The sequence below is a fragment of the Elephantulus edwardii genome, unplaced genomic scaffold (genome assembly GCF_000299155.1).
Source record: "Elephantulus edwardii isolate Elephantulus edwardi_28Jun2011 unplaced genomic scaffold, EleEdw1.0 scaffold00002, whole genome shotgun sequence".
Lineage (NCBI taxonomy): Eukaryota > Metazoa > Chordata > Mammalia > Macroscelidea > Macroscelididae > Elephantulus > Elephantulus edwardii.
This window is the reverse complement of record NW_006399752.1, coordinates 8701635-8715974: the sequence shown is the minus strand read 5'-3', so window position 1 is coordinate 8715974 and position 14340 is coordinate 8701635. Positions and strand designations below refer to the sequence as shown.

At 38.5% G+C, this 14340-nt stretch overlaps 1 pseudogene; it reads right to left on the bottom strand.

The window, feature by feature from the left end:
- Window positions 1–483: 483 nt before the first annotated feature.
- LOC102863947 overlaps window positions 484–14340 on the bottom strand; it is a 74012-nt pseudogene continuing 60155 nt past the window's right edge.

Sequence of the window (14340 nt, the reverse complement as noted above, 5' to 3'; positions counted from 1 at the left end):
CTTAATGTTTAATCACATAATAATTCTGTTTTACACTTTAGATCTGGGGAGTAGTTGATACTCATCAGAAAAATGATTCAGTATTTTTAAGCATTTGAGTAAATATAATCAAAACTGATTGAAAGAGATAGATATTTGTTCCTGTTCTAAAGAAATGTGACCCTTAGAACAAAGACCTTAACCCTGTTCTATCCTGCACCATCCTCACACTTTCTGAAACACAAGAGCTCATTTCAGCAGTCATCTGTCATTCTACACGGTTAAGGATCTTCCTCTTCTTCTCTGACCCTCCACCCTTCCCAAGATCACATCCTTCTCCAAGGAATAGCCCCTCCCAGCCTTATGCCCAAAGTACGTGAGAGAAGTCATTAGATTAATTTCTTATTCTAGGAAAGTGATTGAATTATTATTGTCATAAAATACTAAGCCAAATGTGTATAATGTAATAATATGCTCTGTTACAGGAAGTTAAAGGAAGGAAGGTTAGGAGTTATAAGGTCTGTTTATTGATGGCAGATGGGGGTGGTGGTGTTGCCACCAATCTTCCAGGGTCGGGCCAACAAATGGTGGGTGCTGGTGGGATGGACCTGCCTGGTCCTGCTTGATGAATGGCTGGGACCTATGGGAATCCTGCAGCTGTGACAGGTAGAGGTTGGTCACCTCAGGTGCTTAGACAGAACAATGTAGTTGATCAGCATCTCTGGGTGGCCACTGCCCTTGTAGAGTGCCTCCTGCAGGGCGCCCTAGGCATCCTCCCAGCAGCCCTGAGCCATGTGGTAGGCGGCCTGACCACTAAAAAGCAGCAGGGTGGAAGAGCCCTTATCCGCCAGCTCTTGGAAGGTTTAGTATGCAACCTGCATCTGTCACCACACACAGCCAGATTGGCCCAGGTCCTGGTCCTGCATTTCTTCAGCTCTTTCCGAGCAAGATCCAAACAGTCCAGCTTCATCAAGTTCTGGAACTGCATGGCCGAAAACTCCAGGCTGTAACCCTGGTGCAGGGCCCATAGTGCGGCGTTTGGATTCCTGTCATGCCGGCGGATGGAGACGGCCATCCACAGGAAGGTGGTGTTGGTCTCCTCCACGTTGTGGCTCATCTCCCGCTGTGTTCCTCTAAGGCGTCACTCTGGCCCTCACTAGCAAGATACTTGGTAAGCATGCACACAGCCTGCAGCTCCAGGACGGAGGAGGCCTTGATCACATCCAGCACCACACCATACTTCTCCTGTGCGAGGTATGCTCAGTTCGGGAAGATGTCCCACTCCGCGTCCCTCTCTGGACTCAAGGCTTCACTCGCTGGACCTCATTGATACACTGCTGGTGGATGCCTGTGTAGAAGGCACCTCACACAGCTCACCCAGCTTCCCAGTCAGGGGCGGCGGGGACTGGAGGAGCCATGATACTGTCGTCTCAACCACTTCTTTTTTGTGGGGACAACGCAGGAACTTTTTTGGTTACTGTAGATTCAATATCATTTTTCAAGGCAATGACTTCAGTGCAGAATACATTAATATAATCTTTGAAGACCCTACCCTCCTTCCTGTCTTGCTCCTAGAAATTCTCCCTTGCCCCTCCAGGAATTCTTAGACAAGTTTTATGTATTGCTAAACAAAACAGCTTCTAAAAAGTATTATAATATTAGTTTGCTTGACTCTTAAATTGTCTTTTATTAGCATTCCAAAAACTTTTAATTTCCTGACCTCTTAAATAACTATTGTAAATATCCTGGCAATGTCTATTATTGTGCTTTATTTGATGTCCTAATAAAGTCTTCTCATTAAAAAAATACAGATGAAATGCTGTTTAACTAGTTTTCAATTTCTTTTGGGATTTATAGAGGTGAAGGGAGTTAGGAAAACGTGTCAGAATTGAGATCTAATTTATGTCTATAACAAGGCATTCTTCATGAGCATCAGGGAGAAAATGAAGATGATAATCCTTGGAGTAAAAATCACTGGACTGAAGAGAAGCTGAGCAAGGTGTTGAATAGCTTTTATTTAAAATTCAATTCATAAAACTTTCCCAAGTAGAGAGAGTTAACCAAAAGAATCCAAGGGGGGGGGGGGCGATCCCACCAATTGTGCTATGTGAATGATGCCTACAATTCAACACTAGTAAGCTATCCAGTACCCTTTTTGTTAATCTCTGTAGGGGGAATTCTACAGAGAAGTTATTTTGGCAACTTTAAAGTAACTGAGGCTTTTGAGAAAATAAAGGAACAATAATTTATTCCTTTATATCCCATTTTACCTGGCCTTCTCAAAGTTCATGTTATTATTATTAAGTACTATAGTCAAGAGGACATGTTTCTTTTTAAAATTTAATCATTTTTTTAAAAATGCAGTTTATAATACAGGCTTTAGCTAAAAAATCAGTAGCTCTGTTTTACAATGAATTGTAAGTGCAGTTCTGATTAACACATTGAATGCAATGGGATCACCTCAATCCAATGTGTATGTGTGATTGGCATGTGTTTGTGCATATGTGTACAAGCATGTGTGTGAATAAATGCACATCTTCAAAGCTGTAAAACATTTCTGTAGCCCTCTATGTCAATTCCTCTATTTAAACCCCAAATGTACTTATCTCTTATTGTTTTAAAAGTGCTAAAAATGGCAGTATACTTTAGCCAATTTCTGATCTATTTATCAATTTCATTCTGGGAATGGTATGGTATCCTTTGGATGTTGTTATGCTGTTGCTGTTTCTGTTGTTGTAATCTGTCCAGTCAGAACCAACCCATAGGTGACTCTGGCAAGCTTTAAGAGGCAATAAATTTCTGGGAGGATATTCCCCATCTTTCTCTCACAGAGCGGATAATGGATTAAAATTGTGTTCCTTTGGGTTAGCAGTGAAATTTCTTTCTTCTAAGCCACCAGTGCTCCAGAACATGACATCAGTATTGGAGGAAGACTCAACAACAACCTGCATTGTGCAGATGACACAACCTTGCTTGTTGAAAATGAAGAGAACTGGAAGCGCTTGTTGCAGAAAATCAAGGAATGCAGCCTTCAAATTGGATTGTATCTCAATGTCAAGAAAACAGAGATTCTTACCTCTGGACCCATAGGCAAAATCATGATGGATGGAGAAAATGGTGTAATGGTCAACAACTTCATCTTACTTGGATCCACAATAAACATCTTTGGTATCAGCAGTCAGAAAATCTGGAGATGTATGGCAGTGGGAAAGTCTGTAGTTAGGGACCTCTCCGAGTTATTGAGGAGGAATGATGTCAGTTTGAGGATTAAAGTGTATCTGATTCAGGCCATGAACTTTCCGATCACTTACTTTACATCTGTTGTTGTTGTTGATTGCCTTCGAGTGAGCATGACTCATAGTGACCCCTTGAACAAAAGATCTGAAGCCCCTCTGGAACCATCAACGTTTATCAAAGTTCATAATGTTTCCAGAGGTATATTATTTAGGAAGTCTAAGCCACTCTTTCCTCCAAAGCTGTCATAGTATGCCTGAAGCACTTGGAGCAAAAGGTCAAGTATTGTAGTCTTCAATGGATTGAAGCTCAGCATCAAGAAGACAAAGATTCTCACCACTGGGGCAATTGGCAGCATCATGATGGATGGAGAAGAGATTGAGGTTGTTAACAGTTACAGCTTTCTTGGCTCCACAAGTTAGGAAATCAATAGACGAATTGCACTGAATAAATATGGTGACAAGGACATGTCCAGAGTACTCAGAAGGAATCATGTCAATCTGGAGACTAAAATATGTCTGATCAAAGCCATGGTCTTTGAACTTACTTGCTATGCATCAGAAAGCTGGACAATGACTAAGGATGACAGAAGAAGAATTGATGCCTTTTAGTTGTGGTACTGAAGAAGAGTCTTGAACATACTGTGGACTTCCACAAAAACAGATCTGTTTTGGAGAGAGTGAAATCAAGTTTCTCATTGAAGGCTAGGATTTTGAAGCTCCATCTCACATACTTTGGGCACATGGCCAGGAGAAGCTGGTCCTTGGAGAAGGACATCATGCTCAGAAATGTGGAGGGATGGCTCAGGAGAGGAAGACCCTGGATGAAATGGATTGATATAGTAACTAGGGCAATGGTGGGAGGTGTGTTGGAGTCAGTGATACTGGCTCAGGACAGGGCAGGCTTCAGAGCTGTTGTACACAGGGTCTTTATAAGTCACAGGAGATGCTACAGCACATAACAACAACAACAATTAAAGTAAAAAGATTAACAATTGTTCTGGTGTACCTTGCAGATAATTCAATCAAATTATTTTTTTAGAAAGGGCTATATATATTTCTCTGAGTGGAACAGAAGAAAAGAGGTCCAGATGTTGATGCTCCAGGGGCCTAGGTTGGAGATAGAGTTGCATTCTTCTGATTCACTTCATTAAAGACCATTGAAGGGATTTCTAAGACATTCTAAGAAACCAGATCAAAATCAAACCTGTAATGCAACTAGAGCAAAACAGGTAAGCAAAGATCAAAGTTAAGAGGGTGTAGACTCCTGCAGTGTCAGTGGGTAGGAAAATGTACTACAGAAGGGAGAGAAAAGGGCCCTGAAGAAAGTCCTTGTACCAACAAGCTGAAGGAGTGTTTTATTGAATTCTTTGGGACATGGGTGTTGGCAAACTCTGTGGGTTTCAGGCAGGGCAATGATAAAGTTGACTGCCTACAAAACTAGTTAGACTTCTTTTTGACTGATGGGAGTCAAGAACCAACTAGTAGGTTTTATGGCACTTTCATACTCAAGTCAAAGAAGTTTCTCCTTTCTTTTCTTTTTTTAGCCCTGAAGCATTTGCCAAATAACAATATTTAAATAGGGACTCAGTTCAGACATTTTAGGATATTAAAAAAAAAACACATCAAAGCAACAGGCCTTCAAACCATCATCCACCCCAACACCTAACCCTAACATCTCATTCCAGCCAGGTTTGGTTTATGGCAACATGAAACCAAGGTGTATTTGAGAATTAAATGGAAGTATAGTAGTTATAGACAAGCTTGATATACTACATCTAGTAGTTTAATTGCTTTAAAATTTTCATATTTTTTGTCATCAGATTGAGTTATGTGGCTATTTGAATTCACCTCAAAGAATGGGATGAAACTCTATAGAAAAGAGACAAGAGAAGCACATTTTAAATTTTATGTCGGCTTTTAGGACTAAATGTAATACATTTTCAATCTTTAACAAAAGTATATGGAAGCAGAGCCTATAATTGTTGCAGTGATGTCTGTTGTGAAGGCTGATCTGCATGGCTTCTTGGTCATGCATCTTAGGTCATTACAGACACCAGCATAGGATTCCTTCATCCTTTCACAGTCTGTTCCCTTTCCATGGGCTAAACTAATGTCTTTAAAGGAATACTATTGATGTCTTAAAGCAGAATTATTCTATGAAATTCACCTTGAATACTTACCATACAAGCTTCTTTCATATTGAGCTCTATAGACAGTGTTTTGGGCCTTTGTCTTCATTAAACTTATTGACATACACAGGATATAGGGAGCTAAAGATTGAGACATAACAGATACAAACATAATATTATACCTTTGACTCTGGGTAAAGTATAGGATGGTTTTGAAAGTGGCTGAAATAAAGTATATTTCAAAGCATATACCACTAGATTTATATATTTGCAAAAAGAAATGTGAATAAATGTGGCAAAATAGAGAATAGTTTCAACATATAGAGAGAAACATCAATAGGTTTTGCAAAAAATGTGAAAGATGCAAAATGTGCCCAGTTCATGGATAGGACCACTCCATATTGTGAAAATGACATTCCTACCAAAAGCAATCTACGTTTTCAATGCAATACCAATACAGACACCAAACTCAATTTTCAAGGAGATCCAAAGGGAAATTGTCAAGTTTATTTGGAGAGGAAAGAAATCCCAAATAAGCAAAATAAAAATGAAGAGGGAGGAACAGCACTCCCTGACCTCAAAACCTACTATACAGCAATAGTAACAAAAACAGCATGGTACTGACACAGTGCAGGCACATAAACCAATGGAACAGAATTGAAAACCCAGAAATGGATTCAGCTGTCTACAGTCAACTGATATTTGACAAGGAAAGAAAACCTATCAGATAGGGAAATGACAACCTCTTCCACAAATGGTGCAGGCAAAACTGGACTGCTTTCTGCCGAAAGCTGAAAAAGGATCCACATCTCACACCATACACAAAATTCAACTCAAAGTAGATCAGAGACCTGGGAGTTAAGCCCCAAACTGTAAAACTAATAAGATACAAACTGGGATCAAGCTTAGAAACCCTAGTCCATGGTATAAAGAGATTGCCAAATACTACCAGAAATGCACAGTCTGGAGAGGATGAAATTGGTGAATGGAACCTTCTAAAGATTAAATCTCTGTGTGCATCAAAAACCTTTTTCCAGCAGAGTGTAAGAAAAACATACTGATTGGGGGGAAAAAATGACAATACCACTTCAGACAGGGGTCTCATATCACAAGTTTATAGAATCCTACAGGGCCTCCACAAGAAAAAGACTGATAACACAATCACAAAATGGCCAAAAGACTAGACAGAATTTTTACAGAGGAGGAATTTTTACAGAGGTCAGGAAATGCTCAAAATCACTCATGAGGGATGAAAATAAAAAGCACAATGAGATATCATCTCACTCCAGTACCAGTTGGCAATAGGAGAGCAAGTAACAAATGTTGGAGAGGATGTAGTGAGATAAGTACTCTTACACACTGTTAGTGGGATTGTAAAACGGTACAACTACTCTTGAAGGCAGTTTATGTTTCCTCAGAAAGCTGACCATAGAAATTCCATATGACTGAGCTATTCTACTACTTGAAATATACCCCAAGAGAATGAGAACTCAGGCACAAATAGAGACTTGTACACCAACGTTCACAGCAGCATTGTTCACCATTGTAAGAACATGTAAACAGCCCAAATGTTCAACCACAATAGAATGGATTGAGAAGTGGTGGCTTCACACAGTGGAATACTACACAGCACACAGGAGCTTTGTTAAGTCACCCCCTGACTTGGGAGGGACCAAAGAGCTTTATGCTGAGTGAACTAACTCAGTCCCATAAGGACGAGTACTGTAAAGAACCATTATTGTCGAATGAGTGAGGATCTAAGGGAAGGGGGGAGGGAGGAAACAGAGGGGTAAATATGGGCAGTGGGTGGAGGGTGGTTAATCATAGGCTCACACAATTTGACAGGTAGAGGTGGGTATATGAAGGAAATGGGAAAGATCTGGTATGAAAAACAATGTATAAGAACTTTATAAATAAACCAGTATTAAAAAAGATATAAAAATATTTTTATCTAACATTCTTAGACATTTTTTAATATATCAAATATTTGAGTAGTATCTGAAAGGGAGTTGTTGATGTTATCATCGTTTTTGTGGGTAAATAAAGGGATTGTTGATGTTGTTGTTGTTGTTATGTGTCATTGAGCCTGCAACTCATAGCCACCCTACGTTCATCAGCCCTAAACCCTGCTCTATCCGACTCACCTACTCTGATTACTTCAATCACTGAATCAATCCATCTTATAGAGTGTTTTCCTCTCCTGTACTGTCCCTGCACACTCCCAAGCATGACGTCCTTCTCCAAGGACTGGTCCCTCCCAGCAACATGTCTAAAGTATGTCAGAATCCTTGCCTCCAAGGAACAGCCCAGTTTAACCCTCTCAATGATGAACCTGTGTACTTTCTTAGCAGTCCATGGTACATTCAATACTCTTCTCCAACACCACAGCTCAAAGGTATCAATTCTCCTTCTATCCTCCCTATTCATTGTCTGGTTCTCTGATGCATAGCAAGTGACTGCAAAGGTCATGGTCTGTGTCAGGCACACCTTAATCTCCAGAGTGATATCATTGCTCTTCACTTTTATAAATTTGGTGAAGGGGTAGTGGAATGAGTAATCACAAATTATTATGCAGTTTAAGGTCTACAATTGTTAGTATTTCCCAGACTTATGGCCTATGCTATGTATCTATGTGTGGCAGACAAATATCTCATCTTTTCACTTAAAAAACATAGCAAAGTCATCTTTCCAGAATAAGATTTTTATGGATCCTTCAAGCAGAGTCAGTAGTTAAAATTCATATCCTCTCTATCACAGTGAGATGCAGAGAATATTTTATGGCTAGACACTATGAATTTAAAGTCAGAGTCCTCCCAGACACATCTGTGAACCAAATGAAAATGCAAAGCATTTCACTGTATTGTACATCATTTGATTGCAGACTAAATGAAAGATTTATTCCAACAGTCTCTTCCGCTGTTCACATTTAAATATATAAAGCATAATGTGGAAAGGAGTTTTAGTTTGGTATTGTCTTGATTACAGCTGCCAAAAGCATTATAGTTTTTTTAAAAAGGACAATTCTGATGCTTTTATCTAGCAGGTAAAAAGGTTTATGTTAAAAGTAAATGCCTTTTATATGAGCATGCCTTTTGCACAATGTATCTCAACAAATCTGCATATTAGCCATTGTTGCTGTTGAGTACAGAAATTCCTGGATTTCTCTTACATTTACATTAGATTCTTTTATCATTATCTTTATGTCTAGTTCCCAAGCAGCAAAAGATTGCAGAGATAGTTTAACAACTTGAGATGGCTATTGGCTGAAAGCAGAGAGTACCAGAGGAATGTTTATCTGTGTTTCAGTGACTATGCAAAGGCATTTGACTATGTGGATCACAACATATTGTGGTTAACTTTGAGAAGAATTGGAATCCAGAACACCTGATTCTGTTCATGTGAAACCTATATGTGGACCAGGAAGCAGTCCTCAGAACAGAGCAGGGAAACACTGCATGGCTCAAAGTCAAGAGAGGAGTGCATAAGAAATGCATCCTGTCTTCTTCATACATTTTCAGTCTGTGGAACAGATCATTCAAAAGGCTGGACTTTATAAGGAGGAATGTGGCATCAGGACTGGAGGAAGACTCATCAACAGCCTGTTATGCAGATGGCACAACCTTGCTTGCTGAAAATGAGGACTTGAATTATTTACTGAAGAGAGTCAAGGGCTGTAGTCTGCAATATGAATTGAAGTTCAACATCAAAAAAATGAAGATTCTCAGCACAGGACCATTGGCAGCACCAGGATAGTTGGAGAAGATATTGAGATTGCTAAAAATTTCAGCTTTCTAGGTTCCACAATCAACACTCTTGCCACCGACAGTCAAGAAACCAAAAGATGAACTGCATTGGGAAAATCTGCTGTCAGAGACCTTTGTAGAACACTGAAGAACAACAATGGCAACCTAGAAGTTAAGGTGCACCTGATCCAGACCATGGTGTTTGCAATTACTTGCTATGCACCAGAGAGTGGGACAATGACCAAAAATGAAGATAACAGAAAAAGAATTGATCCGTTTTTAGCTGTGGTGGGGATTATTGAACATAGACTGTCAAGAGAGCGAACAGATATGTCTTTGAGAGGGTGAAACTAAGCTGCTTCATTGGAGGCAAGTATTTTGAGGCTCCATCTCAAATACTTTGGGCATGTTTCCAGGAGGGACCAGTCCTTGGAGAAGGATATGATGCTTGGAAGGTTGGAAGGACAACGCAGAAGAGGAAGACACTTGATGAGATAGATCGACACAGCAACTGGGTAATTAGGATAGGTGTGTCAGAGACAGTGAAACTGGCTCAGGATAGAGTAGGACTTAGAGCTATTGTGCATAAGATCGCTATGAATCATGGTCAACTCGGAGACACATAACAACAACAACAAACCCGCTATATGAGAACAATGGTTAAAGTAAAAAAAAATTTAAAAAGAATGAAGTATCTGAAGAAAGAAAGAAATGCATATTCTACTTTAGAGTGTAGCTATGAGTCGCAGACGACTCGATTGCACATAACAACAACTTGAGAATGTAAACATCCTCTTTTTCCATACTTTAATCTTGCAAAAAGTGTTAAATTCTTAAGTTGCAAAGATAGAATGGAGAAATTTTGTGTACCCTTCACCAAGTTCTCTGCAATGGTTATTTTCTTTTTTAATATTTTTTATTACTTTGTACTAGTTTACTTACAAAGGTTATATACATTGTTTTTCACACCAGATTTTCCCCATTTCCTTGACCTAACCCTCCCTTCACCCATGACATTGTACGACCCTATGATTAACTATACCCCACCCTACCCTACCCCACCCCTGTCCATGTAATGGTTATTTCTTACAGAGCTATAGTGCATTACCAACACCAGAAAAATGACACTGTTTGAACGTACTTATTTCACCTTGTTGTAGATGTGTAGATTTGTGGAATGACCACCACAATCAATATACCAACAGCTCTACCACCACAGAGATATTCCTTCCTTCTTACTACTGTTCATAATTCATAATAATTTCATCATTTCATCTTTACCCCAATTATACCATCAGCTATAACACTTGGACACTATTAATTTGTTTTCCATTTCTACACATTTGTCATTTCAAGAATGGTCTAGAAATGGAATCATTAGTATATAGCATATAGTATATGCCTTTAGAGATTGTTTTAGATTAAAAACATTTTTCTTTAAAGCAACAAGAACTATGGCACAGATGTCTGCACACCTATGTTTATTACAACATTATTTACAACAGCGAAGAGATGGAAGCAGCCCAAATTTCCATCAACAAGTAAATAGGTTGAGAAACTCTTCCACAGTATTGAAAAACAATGAACTTGTTAAACATTACATAGCATGGATGAGACTTGCTGTTGTTGATTGCTTTCAAGTCGAGCATGACTCAGAGCGACCCTATAAATAAGAGACCTGAAGCCCCTCTACAGCTACTGACATTTATTAAAGTACATAGAGTTTCCAGAGGCATGTTGTTTAGGAAGTAAATGTCACTCGTACTTCCGTGAATCTGAGTGAAACATCATTGTTACAAAAGAAGAAATACCACATAAGACCGCTGTTATTAACAGTAAGGTGGCTATGGTTGTGGAAGGGAGAACAGGAAAAGAATGGATAGATAATGAACATTGCACTGAAATAGATGGCAGGGCGACAATCTGAAAGGAGTGGATGATTAGGCATTATATACATGACAAAATTCTGGAAGAGGACAAACATGACAAAGTGAGTGGGACAGGGATATGGAGAAAAATGTATATATATAAATGCCTGAAAATTAATCTCTTTATCACCTTTTGCTAAATTCACAATGATAATGATAAAAACATCAACTTTCACTTAGGTAGGTGCCTGCCTTTGAGATCTACCCACGTATGCATTAGTAGTTCACAACTTTTCCCCCATCAAAGCTGTTTTACAACCTGTATGCAGAAAATTTGGCCCAAGTATTCATCAACTAATGGACATTCTGATTGCTTTTACATTGAGTTTTACAAATAAGGCTGCTATCAATATCTGTATATGGATTTTTCTGTGTACTGCATTTCCTTTCTCTAATATAAATTCTCAGAAGCAAAAGTTTGATATGACTTGTCATAAATGATAAATGTATACTTGCGTTTCTTTTCTCAGACATTCTGTACTCTCACCAGCAATGCACGAGGGATACAACTTTTCTGCACCCTCACCAGCACTTATTATTGCCATTATTTTTATGCTAACTATTCTAGTGTGTGATGGTCACTCATGTTCTCAAATTGTGCTTCCCTAACACTAATGATTTTGAACCTTTTTTCAGGTACAATTTACACCTTCATCTCCATAGACTTTTCAGGTAAGGAGGTAGGTATTGGTCTACTTTTAAATGAGTACACACCTGTTTTCCAAATAATTAAAATAATAGGCAAGGTATTAATAGATTAGAAAGGAAAATCATATCATTTGAATTGGTTTGGAAAACTATACAGAGTAACACGATATGGATATGTTCACAACACTTCTATCTCATTCTCATTATTACGGAGTCATATTGCCTCCAGCTGACCTTCCAATGAATTTTCAGAGATTGTAAATCATATGGGAAGAGACTGCTTACTTTCTCCCACCTTACCCCTCTTCCTCTAGCAAGGAGACTGGTGGAGATTCCCATCACCAGAAAGACTCAGTGCCTATGAGTTAACAGTGCAACTCCCTAGAGGCTATGCTACCAGAGTTCACTTATATCAGTTCCTATAAAATGCACTGATGCTGAGTCAGAATAGACTCACAGCTTAGTGGCTGGTGGCTTCGAACCAGCATGTAGCACAACTTCCTACCCAGTAGGTCACCAGAGCTCCCTCATAGCAATTTGTTTACTTCCTGTTGTCGCTTATAACAATTTTAAGGTAGGAAATAAAATGATTTATTCTGGTCACATTCATTATAAGATTATGTGTTCAAGTGGTTTTTTTAGCTTTCTTTATCCTTGTTCTTTTTATTAATAACACACACAAAACTGCTGAGAAGTTTTCACACTTGTTAAGTAAACTTATCACAAGGGAAACAAATATTGACGTAGTATTTATTATGCCACTGCACACCGAAAGTAGCCAATAATTCTCCCAAGGGATTGAATTAACTTGGATGAAATTATTATTTATTATTTCAATGAATATTTATTAAGCCTCCACTGTGTATATTTATTAAGCAAGTGCTTTACAAAGTTCTTGGACTCCTCAAACAAGTTAATTGTGTCTCACAGTTTCAGGAGTCTTGTCTGTGGGGAGTTCCATTGCTAATCCAAAGACATCACTTCTCTGGTCATTAGAATCTCGCAGCTCCTTTGTGGGAGAAAGATGGACAATCTTCTCCAGTGTGATTTACAGCCTCTGAGAACCCACTGCAGACTCAGCTCTGCGTCAGACCAACTCAATAGCAATGAATTTTGAGTAAATGCCACAATAGTTAATTAAGTATTTGGCTGCTTAACCAATGGCAATTAGAATACATCAGCTGGTCCTGGGGAGAAAATATCATCAACCTGTTTGTCACAAAGATCACAGTCTTGGAAACCCTATGAGGAGGTTCTACTGTGCCTATGTATTTATAGACTTAAAAGGTTGTAAAGAAACACTGAACTGGAAAGAGGCAAGTGAAACTAATGATTATTTAACATTTACAGCTTCTGAAACTGGAAGGTCAGCGATGGATCGATCAGTTCTGACTCTAAGGCCCATAACAACAACATCCTATGGATTAGGATCCTTAAGGTGCAGTGGATAGTCATTTGATTTGTTTCCTGGCAGAGGATACATGCAAGAAGTGAGGCCCAGAGGATTTTTACAGAAAGAGAATGAGAAGAACGGTATCAAATTCTACTCAGGACTGAATATGAAAACATAAAAAGCAGTTATATTATTTGTTTAGAAGCTATCTTGAGTCTTTTAAATTTGAAAGCGATAAACTAAATAGGTTAAAATACCCATCTCTCTGAAAAGAGATTTTTTTTTTCCTTTGAAAGTGTAAGCGTGGTCTGACCGGAGAAGATAGACTGGATTCTTCTCGAGGTCATGCTAACCTTTAAGAATCTGTGTGCTCTTTTCTGTAAGAAAGGAGCCTTCCCCCTGCCCACCTCCACCCTAATCAGGTGAGGTAATTGGCAATCCGAACACGTTGCTAATGCTAATACCATATTAAACATTGCCACCTACTGACTAAGTTTTATTCTTGACCGCTTCTCGGAAGTAATCATGAGTAATGCTCTTAGATGTTTACGTGACACACGTGCTGTATTTCTTTTAGACCTTAGGGAAGTTAGATATAGCCTTTCATATTTTTCTTGATTTTTACGGATAAGGTCATTGATATTAAAAAGCATCCATTAATTTACCTCAAGTTTTGAAGTAGTGTTTTTCTGTACCATTGTGAACCCAGCTCAGGAAATGGAAGTCATTCAACACTTTTGAGATGCAACTCAATCTGCAAAGTTGTCCATCCATTGAGGAAAAACCTGACAGGTAGATTAATGAGAAAAATCATAAAATCAATATAGCAAAGCAAGTTGGGGAACTGCTGATGCAGTATTTTGAGAACTGAAAATATTCACTTTCAGGTTTAAGAAAAAGCAAAGCAAATTCTAAGTTCAGGTCACTTTGTTTCGACTTTTCAACTACTGAAGGATGCAACTATTTGATGAAAATACTAATTTACCCTCATAAAAAGATGTGATATCTAAAATTGACTTAATACGCTTTAAGATGTATTTTCACACATTTATAATAAGAGTTTCAGAATTTTTAGTTATAATCTCCTTCTTTGCTAGACTCACAGTCTAGCAAATCACAGATGTAATAATCTTATGCAACCTCTAAATTTACGACAATCAGTTTAAACAAAATGGAACCAACTAATAAAAATGTTACCACTTTTGCATTATTAAGAATTAAGCCATGCTTCTTTCCAATGTGTGCCCAAACCACAAATAATTTATATATTTATATTATAATTCT